Raw genomic sequence first — 17046 nt, 5'->3', positions numbered from 1 at the left:
TGTATAAAATCCAGTTCTAAGGGAGGAGCCATGTCTTTCCTTTCAGGAGGGAGTCCAACTAAAAAGGATGTAGTAAAGCAGTGAGTGAGGAACAGGGCCCACCATGAGCTTAGCTGCCAGGGGCTGCCAGTTTGTTTATCAGCTGTTCCCTGGAGCCTGAATTTGTTTCTGTTCTGTAGTAAACTGTTCAAAGAAGTTGGTCTGATCCATAGCCGCTGAGAGGGGGTGGGGGCAGGGGGGACAAAATTCCCCTTGCCCGGGCCTCCAAGGGGGGCCCGGCGCCGCACTCCCACCCGCCCTCCATTGTCAACCGCCTGGCACCGGGCCAGGCCCCCTGCAATGAAATCACAGCGCCTCTCACCTCCGTGTGCAAGTGCTGCAGGCAGCAGGGCAGCAGATCGCCTCCCTTCGGGCCTCCTTCCCTCCCTGTGACCCACCCTCGTCTGACGTAACTTCCACGAGGGCGGGACACAAGGAGGGCTGAAGGGAGGCGATCTGCTGCCCTGCTGCCTGCAGCGCTTTCACACAGAGGTGAGAGGAGCTGTGATTTCAATGCAGGAGGCCCGGCCCGGTGGCGGACGGAGGGGGGCGGATGGAGGGGGGAGGCCCCAGGGCCGGCCTTGCCCCGGGCCCGGCCCAGTCTTCTGGCAGCCCTGGTCTGATACACAGCTGTCCCTCTGAGGCAAAGACTGCCCCAAAGCATTAAAGGGGCCCCTTTTACAAAAGGGTTGGAGTGCGGCAAAAGGCTTGCCGCATGCCAATCCGGAAGTACCGCTGGGTTACTGCAGCATCTTGGTAGTAATTCTGCCCCAGTGAGCGCCATTTCTGGCAGTATGTAAATGTATTTCCAGTGGCAGCACCGTGCACTGCTTGGTTACCATTGGGTTAGCATGGGAGCCCTTTCCGCTACCTCAGTGGGTGGTGAGAAGTGCTCCTCACCGAAATGGCCATGTAGCAAGTGCAAACTTACTGCAGAGTCATTTCTTTTTTCGGCCTTTTAATCTCTGCAGTAAAAGGGGCCTTGGTGCACAGCAAAAAGACGCTCTGCCACTAGTGCAGGGCCCTTTTACCCAGGGCCGCTGAGAGACTGGGCCAGGCCTGGGGCAAGGCCGCCCCCGAGGCCCCGCCCCTGTCACTGCTGCCACCCCCCCGAGGTTGCCACTCCCCCCCTCCTCCGTCCCCCTCCGTCTGCCACTGGGCCCCCTGCATTGAAATCACAGCGCCTCTCACTTCCATGTGAAAGCGCTGCAGGCAGCAGATCGCTTCCCGTTGGGCCTCCTTCCCTCCCCGTGTCCCGCCCTCGCGGAAGTTACGTCAGACGAGGGCGTGACACAGGGCGGGAAGGAGGCCCGAAGGGAAGCGATCTGCTGCCTGCAGCGCTTTCACACGGAGGTGAGAGGCACTGTGATTTCAATGCAGGGGGCCCGGCCCGGTGGCAGACGGTCGACGACGGAGGGTGGGTGTGACTGCGGCGCCGAGTCCCCCTTGGAGGCCCGGGCCCGGGGAATTTTGTCCCCCCTGCCCCCCTCCTCTAGGCAGCCCTGCGTTTACCGCAGCTTGGTAAAAGGGCTCCAAAGTCTGGTGACAGGGAAACTGTATCCCAGACCTTAGAGAAGAGCAAAGGTTGAAGCTGCTGACATAGACTGTGAGTACTCCAGGGGCAGTGGCGTAGGAAGGGGGGGGGGCGGTCTGCCCCAGGTGCACGCCGCTGGGGGGGTGTTGGCTCCGCGCTGGTGCACTGCCCTCTCTGCCCCGGAACAGGTTACTTCCTGTTCCGGGACAAAGAGAGCAGTGAACCAGCGCGGAGCCGACACACCTCAGCAACGTGCAGTCGGGGCGGATCAGCCCTCCCGGCCGTCCCTCACCGCAGGTATGCGCTCTGGGGGGGGTGCACTCCAGCGGGAGGAGGGTGCGCCGTGCTGCACCCGGGGGGGGGGTGTGCAGCTGCGACCCGCCCCGGGTGTCAGCTCCCCTCGCTACGGCTCTGTCCAGGGGCAGGGAAATATTTCCTGAACGAGAATGTAACTCACCTTGAGCTACTACTGAAAAAGTTGTCAACAAAATCCAAGTAAATAAATCATCTGTAGAATCCTGTTGGGGAAGGATTGAAGGCTGGAAAATTTCTCATATCTTGTACATATTAATTAAATACTGAAGTGCCCGTTAAAGGGGCTTTTTTTTTTTTTTTACCTTAAAGGCATTCTGGTTTCTGTGCCTAAATTTTTACTATTACCTTAGTAAGCTATGTAACTAGCAAGGGAATCTTTTATGGTCAGGTTTAAAGAAAAGAGGGAAGATGAATATTGTAGGCCACAGACATTAAATTGATAATTATGAACCCACCACCTCTGTGGGGACCCTGATCATGATTATTGAGGAGGATGGTAAACTAACAAAGCAGTATTTCCTCTATTCATTGATCTGAAGGAATGTCACTATCTCCCAATTAAATAAAGAATTCAATTCAGTGTCTTAGGTTTTGCTAACTAATATGTGCCATCGCGTTCTTTGAGATCAGTTAATTTAATCTTACAGATGACCTCATCTTTATTGAGTGTCCCTAGAATTGCATGTAGTTACCAGGCTCCAACTCTATGGAACTCTCTGTGGACTAATTTACGAGCAGATTTGACCTACTTTGTTCTCTGTGCCAAGATAAAGCTTAGCTATTTACGCTTGCTCCTATGCATGACGAGATATGTTTGTTTTATGAAGTTAATTTGTTTTATATATGTATGTGCGATTATAGATGTTAATTGACTTGTCTATAATGTAATAAATAAATGTAACCCTTACTTTTTATATGGAATTGTAATTACTTTTATATCTTTCTTAGCCTTCTGTCATTTGTGAGCACTTTGTCTTTATTATACATCTCTTATGTCTCCCTTGTAAACCGCCTTGATGTTAACTACTAACTACAAACCTAATCCTAAGCCTAAACACCCCCTCCTTCTGGAGACCTTGTGCTACATGTGTGCCTGAGATACTCTTGCTTATGTGTTTTGGAGTCTTGGGAGATTTACTGCAGAATAGTTTGGTTCTGCATAGTGTACAATACTGTCATTAGCATAACCATTTCAGATATTTAAATAATCCTGTTTAAGTATTCAAACTGTCACTGTAAAATATGCCACAGTTCCCTTTAGCTCTATTTAAGAGCCCTTAACTTTGCCACTGCAGCCTAATAGCATCAAGACTGCAGTGACTATATTTTATAGTGACAGTAAAGATCTACAGCATGCCAAATAGATAATCGGAAGGCTGTACTCTATAACCAGACGTCTATCAATTTTGCCTTCAGTGTTAACCCTTCCTTAGACAAGCCTTAAGAAGGGTCTACCAATGGGAACCTACATTAAACTATAGCATGGTTCTCAACCCTGTCATTGGGGAACACTCAAGTCAGTCAAGTTTTCAGAATATCTAAAAAGCAATATGCTTGAGATAGATTTGCATAAAAAAGGCAGTGCATGCAAATCTATTTCATTCGTATTCATTGTGGTTATTCTGAAAACCTGACTGGCTATGTATGCTCTGAGGACCGGATTGAGAAACGCGGAAATATGGCGCAATATGAGAAAAAAATGCAGTGTTTTTACCAGGAGTAAAAGGATTTCGTTAAACAAGAAACAGAAGCCAAGAACCAAGTATGGCCTTAAAACACTGAAAAAAACCATGCCGGGTTCCCTTTTACTTGTTCTTCTAAATGCACATATGGACTGCATTAAGGGGACAATTTTATAAAGTCATTTTATCACATATGTGGCAATAAGCACACATAAACTCATTATAAGGAAAGGCTACAGCAGCTAGGGCTCTTCAGCTTGGAGAAAAGACAGCTGAGGGGAGATAGAGGTCTAGAAAATAATGAGTGGAGTGGAACCGGTAGATGTGAATCACTTGTTTACTCTTTCCAAAAATACTAGGACTAGGGGGCACACAATGAAGCTACAAAGTAGTAAGTTTAAAATGAATCAGAGAAAATATTTCTTCACTCAATGTGTAATTAAACTCTGGAATTTGTTGCCAGAGAATGTAGTAAAAGCAGATAGCTTAGCAGGGTTAAAAAACAAAGGTTTGGATGGCTTCCTAAAGGAAAAGTCCATAAACCATTATTAAAATGGACTTTGGGGAAAATCCACTGCTTATTTAAGCAGCATAAAATGTACTGTACTGCTTTGGGATCTTGCCAGGTACTTGTGACCTGGATTGGCCACTATTGGGAAACAGGATGCTGGGCTTGATGGACCTTCAGTCTGTCCCAGTATGGTAATACTTATGTACTTATTTCTATAAAATAATGAGTGGAGTAGAATGGGTAGTCGTGAATCACTTGTTTACTCTTTCCAAAAATACTAGAATTAGGGGCATACAATGAAGCTACTAAATAGTAAATTTAAAACAAATAGGAGAAAGTATTTCTTCACTCAATATGTAATTAAACTCTGGAATTCGTTGCCAGTGAATGTGGTAAAAGCAGTTAGCTTAGTGGGGATTAAAAAGGGTTTGGATAACTTCCTAGAAGAAAAGTCCATAAGACATTGTTAATATGGACTTGGGGAAAATCTACTGCTTATTTTTTGGATAAGCACTATAAAATGTATTTTACCGTTTTGGGATCTTGCCAGGTACTTATAACTTGGATTGACCACTGTTGGAAACAGGTTGCTGGGCTTAATAAACCTTTAGTCTGTCCCTGTATGGCAACACTTATGTTCTTATTTATTTGTTGCATTTGTATCCCACGTTTTCCCACCTATTTGCAGGCTCAATGTGGCTTACATATTACCATGATGGCGATCGCTAATTCCGGTATGAGAAATACAGAGTGGTTTTGCGTTAAGGTTCATAAGTGACAGAGTAAATTAAGTAGTCAAGGAGAAAGAGTTAAGTTTTGTCCAGTTCATTTGTCCAGTTCTGGTATGAGTTTCGTTGTGTAGCAGGATTCAGATATTTAGGTTGTGTTATGACTGGGGAAATGTGAGCCTTTGTGCCCCGACTGAGAACGGCTAGGATGGAGTGACACCGCACTCGGTCAGGCAGCCAGACAACCCCTAGCTTCACCTGGGGAGTGACTGCCGTTCTCTGGGAGTTGAGCCCCCAGGTTCGGGCAGCCACCAGGACTTCTGGAACAGGCGGGGTTGCACTACCACTGACCAGACAGACAGGCAAACAGACAGACACAGTCCAAAAGCCAGGTAAATCCGTAGGGTAAAGAGTAGTCAAAAACATTCCAAGGTCAAGGCAGGCAGCAAAACAAGCGAGGTCCGGGAAACAAGCCGAGGTCTGGAACACTGGAACTGAAAGCAAGGAGCACCGGCGTGGACCTCAAACACAATTGAAGCCGAAGCAACGAAGGACTGAAGGCAGGGCCTTAAGTAGTGGAGGAATTAGGCTCAAGCATGTGCAGCTGATTCAAGATGGCTGCCCCCATCAGCAGAGGTGCCTACATCCAAATATGGGCTTCCTTCCCATAGGCGTAGTTTGACTGTTTCATTTGGGGGGGCAAAGAATGGGCGGAGCATATTAGCATATCATTTGCATATATAAATATGCAAATGAATATGCTAATATGGAGGAAGGAAATGAAATTTACAGGCAAAATATCACAGATGCACATTTCAAAAAGCTGACACATTTCAATTAATAAATTATGAATAAAATACTTTTATTTACCTTTGTTGTCTGATCATTTAGTTTTTCTATTCGCTTTGATCCCAGTGTCTTCTGTTTTATGCAGTGTCTTCTTTCCAGTAGGCTTCCCTCTGCTCCCCACCCTCCCAGTCCCATCCATCTCTTGCTCCTTCCCTCTGCTCCCCAACCCTCCCAGTTCCATCCATCTTCTGTTCCTTCCCTCTGCTCACCATCCCTCCGTCCCATCCATCTTCTGCTCCTTCCCTCTGCTGTGCTTGACCTCTCCCAATCCCATCCATCTCCTGGTCCATCCCTCTGCTCCCCACCCCTTGCAGTCCCATCCATCTCTTGCTCCTTCCCTCTGCTTCCCACCCCTCCCAGTTCCATTCATCTCCTGCTCCTTCCCTCTGCTTCCCACCCCTCCCAGTCCCATTCATCTCCTGCTCCTTCCCTCTGCTTCCCACCCCTCCCAGTCCCATCCATCTTCCCTCTGCTCCCCACCCCCCACCCCCCCCGCGAGGTCCAAGATGGGACTCCGTTTACCCCCTCTCTTCCTCCCTCCCTCCGGCGCAGGCAACAGTCTTCAGCTTTTTCAGCGTTCCTGGCAGCGGTAGCGATGTACACGCTGCCTTCGGTCTGCCCCGGAAGCTTTCTCTTCAAGTTCCTGTTCCCACCTATGCGGGAACAGGAACTTGAAGAGAAGGCTTCGGGGCAGAGCCAAAGGCAGCGTGTACAACGCTACCGCTGCCAGGAACGCTGGAAAAGACTGCTGCCTGCGCCGGAGGGAGGGAGGAAGAGAGAGAGGTAGACGGACATGCTCCTCTCCATCCGCTTGGCTTCCCTGCCCTCTCTGTCTGCGTCCCGCCCGAAAGGAAATGATGTCAGAGGAAGGCGGGATGCAGATAGAGAGGGCAGGGAAGCCAAGCGGATGGAGAGGAGCGTGCCTGCATGTTTTTTTTTTTATTTTTTTTAAACTAATGGCGCGGCGGCGCCTCGCGTCGTTTGGGGGGGCATTGCCCCCCCTCGCCCCCCCCCAGTCTACGCCTATGTTCCTTCCTGACCTCGTTACTCCAAGATGGCTGCCCCCTCCTGAGCTGGCCAAGATGGCTGCTGTCCTTGATCCAACCAAGATGACAGCTGCCAGAAACAGGAAACAGAAACAGACCCATCCTGGAGAAACCACCTCCAAAATAGCCGGCTATCTCAGCCGGACCGCACCTCGCCAGCGAATCAGCCGTGCAGGCCTGGAACCAGGTGAGGAACGTAACAGGTTGGATCATTATGGTATGCCTTTTTGAACAGGGTGTTTTTTTAACGTGGTTTTACTACATCAATTCGTCATCAGTTAGATCGCAACAGATCGTCAGCATTTGACCTAGTAGACCATACTCTGCTTCTAGATAGACTTTCTTCAGATAGGATTAGGGATTTAGCTGTTGAATGGTTTAAATCTTACCTTTCCTTATGACTCTATATATGGTGTGCAAATTTCCATGCACAAAATTGCATACTGTCCTGAGATGCACACACAACTAAATTGGCTAATGAGCCAATTAAAGCCAATAATTTGGAGCTAACAATCAATTATTGGTGTTAATTAACAATAATTTGGATTTGTGCGTGCATCTTGCTACATACTGTTCTATAAAGATCCATGCACAGAGCTTATAGGACTCAATTCTGTAAATGGTGCCCAAATATGGGTGCCAAAAAAAATAGAGTGTTAAGTGCTGTTCTATAAACGGTGCTCCAAGTTGGACGCTGTTTATAGAATAGCGCTTAGCGATCGGATCCGCGCCCAATTTGGGGTATGAGAATTTACACCAACTGAACTATGGTAGAAATCCTCATGTCTAAATTAGGCATGGATCCCCTGAATTCTATAACACTGTGTGCAAATCCTAGAAATACCCCTGATCTGCCCATGACCCTCCCGTGGCCTTTTTGGTTCCACGTGGAAAAATATGTGCACACATCTTTATAGAATAGCCACTATAAAGATGCATGTGTAAAATAAAATTATTACCAATTAGAGCCAATAATTGATATTTTTACTGCCTAATTTTTGGTGCTAATTGGCTTGTTAATTAAATTGTGTGCACTGATTGAGTGCACATCCAAATCTGTGCATGTCATTTTGAGTGCTATATATAGAGGGGGGTCTTTTAGTAAGCAGTGGTAAGCCCAACATGGCTTACTGCTCACTAAACCGGAAGTACTTGTCACGACTATGGCCGTGACTACCCTCATACTTACCCTGTTTCAGGGAGTCAGTGGCTGTGCTGGCTTCTGCTTGTCTCTGTCTCTGTCTTAGTTTCTCTCTGGCTCTGTGTGCTGATTGCCCTACTGAACCTCACCTGTGTGGGCTATGCCTCTTCCAAGATGGCTGCCGCCTCTTCGTCTCTGCCAGTATCCAAGATGGCTCCCGCTGTTACTTTCTATGGGATGCCTGCTCTGAGTGTCAAGCCTCTGTTTGGTTGCAAGGTGATTGCTGCACCTGTGGCTCTGGTGTTGATGGGCTTTATTAGTCACCTGAAGACTACAGTCCTGGCCTTTGCATTGCCATTTCCTCTGCAGTGCCTTAGGTCCCGAGGTTAGTGTGCTGTTAGCACCGTTTGCTTTCCTTGTCTATTGTTCTGTGGGCTTCCAGCTCTTCTGTGTTATTTGCTCTGTGGGTCTCCTACCCTTCTGTGGGTTTTCAGCCCTTCTGTGTTTATCGCTTGTGGGTTTCCAGCCCTTCTGTGTTTATAGCTCTGCAGGGTTTCTGCCCTTCTGTGTTTATTGCTCTTTGGGTTTCCTACCCTTCTGTGTCTAGCTCTGCTAGTTCTCTGTGTTTGTTTCCTGTGTATGACTTGTTAGCTTGGGCACAGCTTTGTTGTTAGCTGGTGTATAGCTTTACTAAGTCTCCTGAGTTTGTTCTGTGTATGTTTCCAGGGCATGACTTGTTAGCTTGGGCACAGCTTTGTTGTTAGCTGGTGTGTAGCTTTACGAAGTCTTCTGAGTTTGCTCTGTGTCTGTTTCCAGGGCATGACTTGTTAGCTTGGGCACAGCTTTGTTGTTAGCTGGTGTGTAGCTTTACGAAGTCTTCTGAGTTTGCTCTGTGTCTGTTTCCAGTGTTTGACTTGTTAGCTTGGGCACAGCTTTATTGTTAGCTGGTGTATAGCTTTTCTAAGTCTCCTGAGTTTTTGCTCTGTGTATGTTCCTGTGTATGTCTTGTTGCCTGGGTATAGCTTTCCTACTAGCTTGTACAGTTGACTATGTCTTCTTGTGTTTAGCCTGCTGGGTTTCCGTGTGTGTTTCTTTTGCTTCTGGAGCTTCTGCCCTTGTTCTACCTGTTGCCAGTTCTCCTTGATACTGAGGCTCCAGCCGTAGTCTTGTTCCTTGTCCTGACCATTGCTTGGAATCTGCCTGCTGCCGGAACACGGACTTTCTCTGCCTTGCCTTCGCCTAGGTGCCAGGGGGCACCCCTGGACCTTCCTTCCTGTTGTTCCTGTAAGTCCTACCGGCTGCCAGAACCTGAGGGCTCAACCCGAGGGGGAGGCAGTCAAGTGTAGGTGAAGCTTAGGTCCAGGGTGTTCCAGTTCCGTTCCAGTGTGTTCCAGTCCAGCGGGTTTCACTCCGGTATGTTCCTGTCCAGTGGGGCCACTCCGGTGTGTCCAGTCCAGCGGGCCCCACTTCAGTGCGCACCTGTCCGGTGCGTTCCAGTTCCGAGTGTTCCGGTGTAGAAATCCAGTCCGGAGTTCCGGTCCAGTTTTGTCTCCTCTCTACCTGGAGGGTGATTTTGCCTTAAAGGACTCACAAACCCCGCGCTCCCGGGGAAGAAGCCTGAAGGTATGCAAAGGACCTCGAGAGCGCGTCCCGCATGGGCGGGCACGCGTCAGAATGCAAAGGCCATGAGTCCGGCAAGATCAGCCGTCCAGGTTGGCTACCTGTCCACAGCTTCGTTCCCTGTGGACAATCCAGGGTCCAGCACCAGTGCAGTTCCTGATTATGGTGTGGATTTCTACAACCCAATTTTTTCTCTGAACCCTGTTTTGACGCTCCATGATTACCGGGAAATACTTTTGTCTGATCCTGCCTTGAAGGATACTCCTGAAGCAGCAGCTGAAAGAAAGCGTCTCTGGTGGCGTCTGGTCCGCCATAGCCCAGTTTCTGACATGAATCCTGCTATCTCGCTCTGGGATTACCGCCTCAGACTTCTGGAGGAGCCAGCTCTGCGGGATACTCCGGAGGCTGAGGCCGAAAGAAGACGCCGGGGAATTCCTCCGCTCAGGTCCCCTCAGCAGAGCAGCCTGCGGTACCATAGCGGGTTAGTTCCTATTCAGGATTACAGTCCACCAGCGCTGAGTCCAGTCCGAGGAGGGTTTCAAGCAGAGCCTTCGAATCCTGTTCGAGTGAAGCCGCCAGCTAAGCTTCTGAGTTCAGCCCGAGGGACGGTTCTATGCAGGTCCATGAGGTCCGGCCAAGTGAGACGGCGTACCAAGCCTCTGATTCCAGTCCAAGAAGGGCCGACACCTAGGTCCCTGAATCCAGTCCAGGGGGTGCTTCATACTGAGCCTCCGATTCCAGTTCAGGTGGCGCTCCCAGTCAAGCCTCTGAGTCCAGTCCGAGGGACGCTGCAAATTGAACCTCCGATTCCTGTTCGAGTGGCACAGCTGACCGAGCCTCCTGTCCTCCTTCAAGTGGCAAGCCCTTTGAAACCCCTGAGTCCAGTCCGAGGGATGCTTCTGACGGAGCCTCAGATTCCTATGCAAGTGGCGCTCCAGGTCGAGCCTCCAGTCCTCGTTCAAGTGGCACGCCCTTTGAAGTCTCCGAGTCCAGTCCGAGGGAAGCCTTCGATGGAGTCTCCAAGGCCTATGCAAGTGGCACTCCGGGTCAAGTCTCCAGTTCTTGTCCAAGTGACCCGTCCAGTCCAGCCACTGAGTCCAGTGCGAGGGGGGCTTCTAATCAAGCCTCCGGTGCCAGTCCACAGGGTGGTTCAGGTGGCACCTCCGCTTCCAGTCTGGAGGGTACCTCCAATCAAGCTCCGAAGGCCAGTTCGAGTGGCGCTTCCGCTCGAGCCTCCGATCCCTGTCCAAAGGGTGTGTTCTGTCAAGCCTCAGTTAAAGTCCAGTTCGCGGGGCGCTCCCAGCCAAGCTCCTGAGTCCAGTTTGAGGGGCCCTGCCAGTCAAGCTTCTGATACCAGTCCGGGTCCCGGTCCCGGTTCAGCTCCTGTCCAGAGTTCCCGCTCCAGTCAAGACTCTGATTGTAGTCCGGGTCCCAGTCCCGGTTCAGCTCCTGTTCAGTCCGAAGCAATAGCTGAGAGAAGATGTGTTCAACGGCTTGGGGCCCGGAGAAACCCATTTTCTGCATTTCAGCCTGCTAGCATGCTCTGGGGATCCCAGGGCCGTCCCCTCTTGAACCCTGCTCGGCAGACGCTGCCTGAAGCTAATGTTAGAGAGACGTCCCAGTCCGGCCAGAGGGGGGCGCCCAGCCTTGCAGCTGAATCTGCTCCGAGTTCCAGTTCCAGCCAAGATGCTGCACCTGCTCCAAGTTCCAGTTCCAGCCAAGATGCTGAGCCTGCTCCGAGTTCCAGTTCCAGCCAAGATGCTGCACCTGCTCCAAGTTCCAGTTCCAGCCAAGATGCTGAGCCTGCTCCGAGTTCCAGTTCCAGCCAAGATGCTGAGCCTGCTCCGAGTTCCAGTTCCAGCCAAGATGCTACACCTGCTCCGAGTTCCAGTTCCAGCCAAGATGCTACACCTGCTCCAAGTTCCAGTTCCAGCCAAGATGCTGAGCCTGCTCCGAGTTCCAGTTCCAGCCAAGATGCTGCACCTGCTCCAAGTTCCAGTTCCAGCCAAGATGCTGAGCCTGCTCCGAGTTCCAGTTCCAGCCAAGATGCTGAGCCTGCTCCGAGTTCCAGTTCCAGCCAAGATGCTGCGCCTGCTCCAAGTTCCAGTTCCAGCCAAGATGCTGAGCCTGCTCCGAGTTCCAGTTCCAGCCAAGATGCTGAGCCTGCTCCGAGTTCCAGTTCCAGCCAAGATGCTGAGCCTGCTCCGAGTTCCAGTTCCAGCCAAGATGCTGCACCTGCTCCAAGTTCCAGTTCCAGCCAAGATGCTGAGCCTGCTCCGAGTTCCAGTTCCAGCCAAGATGCTGCATCTCAGACTCTAAGCCGGCATAGTGGTTGCCCAAAAAGACTTCCTGGTTTCAAGGGCCACTCCTCTTTTCAAGTTCCAGTTGTGCTTGCTACTGCCAGTCCAGTGATTCATGTTGGTGTGTTGAAGCCCATCAGGAGGTTTCACCACACTTACCCTTGGACACCTGAATCCCCTGTGGGGACCGGGAGGGGGGTCTTGAGGGGGAGGTACTGTCACGACTATGGCCGTGACTACCCTCATACTTACCCTGTTTCAGGGAGTCAGTGGCTGTGCTGGCTTCTGCTTGTCTCTGTCTCTGTCTTAGTTTCTCTCTGGCTCTGTGTGCTGATTGCCCTACTGAACCTCACCTGTGTGGGCTATGCCTCTTCCAAGATGGCTGCCGCCTCTTCGTCTCTGCCAGTATCCAAGATGGCTCCCGCTGTTACTTTCTATGGGATGCCTGCTCTGAGTGTCAAGCCTCTGTTTGGTTGCAAGGTGATTGCTGCACCTGTGGCTCTGGTGTTGATGGGCTTTATTAGTCACCTGAAGACTACAGTCCTGGCCTTTGCATTGCCATTTCCTCTGCAGTGCCTTAGGTCCCGAGGTTAGTGTGCTGTTAGCACCGTTTGCTTTCCTTGTCTATTGTTCTGTGGGCTTCCAGCTCTTCTGTGTTATTTGCTCTGTGGGTCTCCTACCCTTCTGTGGGTTTTCAGCCCTTCTGTGTTTATCGCTTGTGGGTTTCCAGCCCTTCTGTGTTTATAGCTCTGCAGGGTTTCTGCCCTTCTGTGTTTATTGCTCTTTGGGTTTCCTACCCTTCTGTGTCTAGCTCTGCTAGTTCTCTGTGTTTGTTTCCTGTGTATGACTTGTTAGCTTGGGCACAGCTTTGTTGTTAGCTGGTGTATAGCTTTACTAAGTCTCCTGAGTTTGTTCTGTGTATGTTTCCAGGGCATGACTTGTTAGCTTGGGCACAGCTTTGTTGTTAGCTGGTGTGTAGCTTTACGAAGTCTTCTGAGTTTGCTCTGTGTCTGTTTCCAGGGCATGACTTGTTAGCTTGGGCACAGCTTTGTTGTTAGCTGGTGTGTAGCTTTACGAAGTCTTCTGAGTTTGCTCTGTGTCTGTTTCCAGTGTTTGACTTGTTAGCTTGGGCACAGCTTTATTGTTAGCTGGTGTATAGCTTTTCTAAGTCTCCTGAGTTTTTGCTCTGTGTATGTTCCTGTGTATGTCTTGTTGCCTGGGTATAGCTTTCCTACTAGCTTGTACAGTTGACTATGTCTTCTTGTGTTTAGCCTGCTGGGTTTCCGTGTGTGTTTCTTTTGCTTCTGGAGCTTCTGCCCTTGTTCTACCTGTTGCCAGTTCTCCTTGATACTGAGGCTCCAGCCGTAGTCTTGTTCCTTGTCCTGACCATTGCTTGGAATCTGCCTGCTGCCGGAACACGGACTTTCTCTGCCTTGCCTTCGCCTAGGTGCCAGGGGGCACCCCTGGACCTTCCTTCCTGTTGTTCCTGTAAGTCCTACCGGCTGCCAGAACCTGAGGGCTCAACCCGAGGGGGAGGCAGTCAAGTGTAGGTGAAGCTTAGGTCCAGGGTGTTCCAGTTCCGTTCCAGTGTGTTCCAGTCCAGCGGGTTTCACTCCGGTATGTTCCTGTCCAGTGGGGCCACTCCGGTGTGTCCAGTCCAGCGGGCCCCACTTCAGTGCGCACCTGTCCGGTGCGTTCCAGTTCCGAGTGTTCCGGTGTAGAAATCCAGTCCGGAGTTCCGGTCCAGTTTTGTCTCCTCTCTACCTGGAGGGTGATTTTGCCTTAAAGGACTCACAAACCCCGCGCTCCCGGGGAAGAAGCCTGAAGGTATGCAAAGGACCTCGAGAGCGCGTCCCGCATGGGCGGGCACGCGACAGTACTATAGGGCTACCGTAGCAGCCTGGCAATAGTTTCTTCCCCCAGCGTGCGCCATTTCCGGCGCTACAAATGTATTTTTATTTTTGTAGCACTGGTGTTTACCCAGCAGTAATCAGGCAGTGCTGTGCACTGCCCGTTTACCACTGGGTTACCACGGGAGCCCTTACCACCACCTCAATGGGTGACAGTAAGTGCTCCTCCCAAAATGGCCACCTGGCAAGTGCTTTACTTGTCGCATGGCCATTTAAGCACATAAGCACTGCCACGCTGGGAAAAGACCAAAGGTCCATCAAGCCCAGCACTCTGTTTCTGACAGCGGCCAATCCAGGCCCCAAAAACCCCAAAATTTAATAACGATCAATGGACTTTTCCTTCAGAAATCTGTCCAGACCCCCTTTAAACTCAGCAAGGCCAGCTGCCATCACTACCTTCTCTGGCAATGAGTTCCAGAGTCTAACTAGGCGCTGAGTAAAGAAAAACTTTCTCCGATTTGTTTTAAACCTACCACATTCTAATTTCATCTTGTGTCCTCTGGTTCTATTATTGTTAGAAAGCGTAAACAAACGCCTCACATCTGTCCACTCTATCCCACTCATTATTTTGTAAACCTCTATCATTTCACCTCTCAGCCGCCTTCTCTCCAGGCTAAAGAGTCCTAGCCATCTTAACCTCTCCTCATAGGGTAGTCGTCCCATCCCTTTTATCATTTTTGTTGCCCTTCTCTGCACCTTCTCCAATTCCTTTATATCTTTTTTGAGATGAGGCGACCAGAACTGAACACAATACTCCAGGTGCGGCCGCACCATGGAGCTATATAATGGCATTATAACATCCTCATGCCTGGTTTCTATCCCTTTTCTAATAATACTCAACATTCTGTTCGTCTTTTAGCCGCCGCAGCAAATTGAGCTGAAGATTTCAACGTCCTATCCACGATGACTCCCAGATCCCTTTCTTGGTCCGTAACTCCTAACGCGGAACCTTGCATAACATAGCTGTAATTCAGGTTCCTCCTTCCCACATGCATCACTTTGCACTTGTCAACGTTGAACTTCATTTGCCATTTGGACACCCAATCCCCCAGTCTCACGAGGTCTTCTTGTAATTTTTCACACTCCTCCCGTGACGAGATGACCCTGGATAATTTTGTGTCATCTGCGAATTTAATTACCTCACTAGTTTCTCCCATCTCGAGGTCATTTATAAATATGTTAAAAAGCAGCGGTCCCAGCACAGACCTCTGAGGGACCCCACTAACCACCCTTCTCCATCGAGAATAATGGCCATTTAACCCTACTCTCTGCTTCCTATCCTTTAACCAGCTCTTAATCCATAATAATACACTGCCTCCAATCCCATGACTCTCCAGTTTCCTTTGGAGTCTTTCATGCGGCACTTTGTCAAACGCCTTCTGAAATTCTAGATATACAATATCCACCGGCTCCCCTTTGTCCACGTTTGTTCACCCCCTCGAAAAAATGCAGTAGATTTGTGAGGCAAGACTTCCCTTCACTAAAACCGTGCTGACTTTTTCTCAGTAGCCCATGCTTTTGTATGTACTCTGTAATTTTATTCTTAATAATAGCCTCCACCATTTTTCCCGGCACCGACGTCAGACTCACCGGTTTATAATTTCCTGGATCGCCTCTGGAACCCTTTTTAAAAATCGGCGTTACATTGGCCACCCTCCAATCTTTCGGTACCACACCTGTTTTTAGGGATAAATTGCATAAAATAGCCAAGACTTTTACCCACTGCACTAAAAGGGGACCTCAGCGGATGTCAAAAACAGACGTTAATGCCAGCGTAGACCCCCTTTTGCCACAGCTTAGTTTAAGGACCACAGAATTATGGAGATAGTATGCAACTCGAAAGGGGGCATAGCCATGGGTGGGGTATGGGCAGGTCTGGGACATTCACTAAAGATGCATTGCAGTATTACTGAATACCAGAGATCTGTGCCTAAGTTATGTACCAGGATTTACACTTGGAGTATTGTGTCCAGTTTTGGAGGCTGTATCTTGCTAAGGATGTAAAGAGACTTGAAGAGGTTCAGAGAAAAGCGACAAAAATGGTATGGGGTTTACGTAGCAAGATGCACATGGAGAGACTTGGTGACCTGAATATGTATACTCCGGAGGAAAGGAGAAATTGGGGTGATAGGATTGAGGTTCAAATATTTGAAAGGTATAAATTCGCAGACAAACCTTTTCCAGAGATGGGAAAGTGTTAGAACTAGAGGACATGAATTGAGTGGAGTGGAACGGGTAGATGTGAAGCGTCTGTTTACACTTTCCAAAAATACTAGGACTAGGGGGCAAGCTACAATGTAGAAAATTTAAAACGAATCAGAGAAAATGTTTCTTCACTCAACATGTAATTAAACTCTGGAATTCGTTGCCAGAGAATGTGGTAAAGGCGGTTAGCTTTGCGAAGTTTAAAAAAGGTTTGGATGGCTTCCTAAAGAAAAAGTCCATAGACCATTATTAAATGGACTTGGGGAAAATCCACTATTTCTGGGATAAGCAGTATAGAATGTTTTGTACTTTTTTGAGATCTTGCCAGGTATTTTTGACCTGGATTGGCCACTTTTGGAAACAGGATGCTGGGCTTGGTTGACCTTTGGTCTTTCCCAGTATGGCAATACTTATGTACTTATGAGATTGAAAGGGGGCTGACTCAGGAATAATGTCATGAAGTATTTCTTCACTGTGAGCAAGTGCAAAGTGATGCATGTGGGAAAGAGGAACCCGAATTATAGCTACATAATGCGAGGTTCCACGTTAGAAGTCACCGACCAAGAAAGGGATCTAGGCGTCGTCGTTGATGATATGTTGAAACCCTTTGTTTTGTGTGCTGCGGCAGCTAAGAAAGCAAATAGAATGTTAGGTATTATTAGGACAGGAATGGAAAACAAAATGAGGACATTATAATGCCTTTGTATTGCTCCTTGGTGCGACTGCACCTTGCACCTCAGTCACTACATATATACCCATAACACCTCAGTTACTACTTATGGCCCCTTTACACATTCTCTTCCTTGCCCTGTCCCTTCCTAATCTTTTTCCCCCCCCCCTACCGCTGTCTACCACTGGAACTCACTGCCCACCCATGTCCTCTCCCATCTTGCTCACTACTGCAATACCCTACTCACCCCCGTCCCTCACCACCTCACCATCTCTCCTGTCCCCCTCCTCCTTCCTAGCTCTCAACCTTCAACACTTCCTTCCTGCCATTAACCCATCCCCATTCCTCCTAAGCGCATCCCGTCTTCGTCGCCTTCGTCGCCCTACCTCCCCCACCCTCCTCCGCACTCTCTTGCTCCTCCTCCTGCTATCCGCAGGAGACATCAATCCCAATCCAGGTCCCCCACACCTGTCTTCGTCCTATCCATGCAAACGTT

General features: G+C 49.4%; 1 protein-coding gene across 1 annotated transcript in view; it reads left to right on the top strand.

Moving 5' to 3' along the window:
• LOC115461991 (pro-interleukin-16-like) overlaps positions 1–17046 on the top strand; it is a 121274-nt gene that overhangs the window by 104122 nt on the left and 106 nt on the right. The window lies entirely within an intron of this gene.

The sequence above is a fragment of the Microcaecilia unicolor genome, chromosome 1 (assembly GCF_901765095.1).
Source record: "Microcaecilia unicolor chromosome 1, aMicUni1.1, whole genome shotgun sequence".
Classification (NCBI taxonomy): domain Eukaryota; kingdom Metazoa; phylum Chordata; class Amphibia; order Gymnophiona; family Siphonopidae; genus Microcaecilia; species Microcaecilia unicolor.
This window is presented reverse-complemented; position numbering and strand designations above follow the sequence as displayed.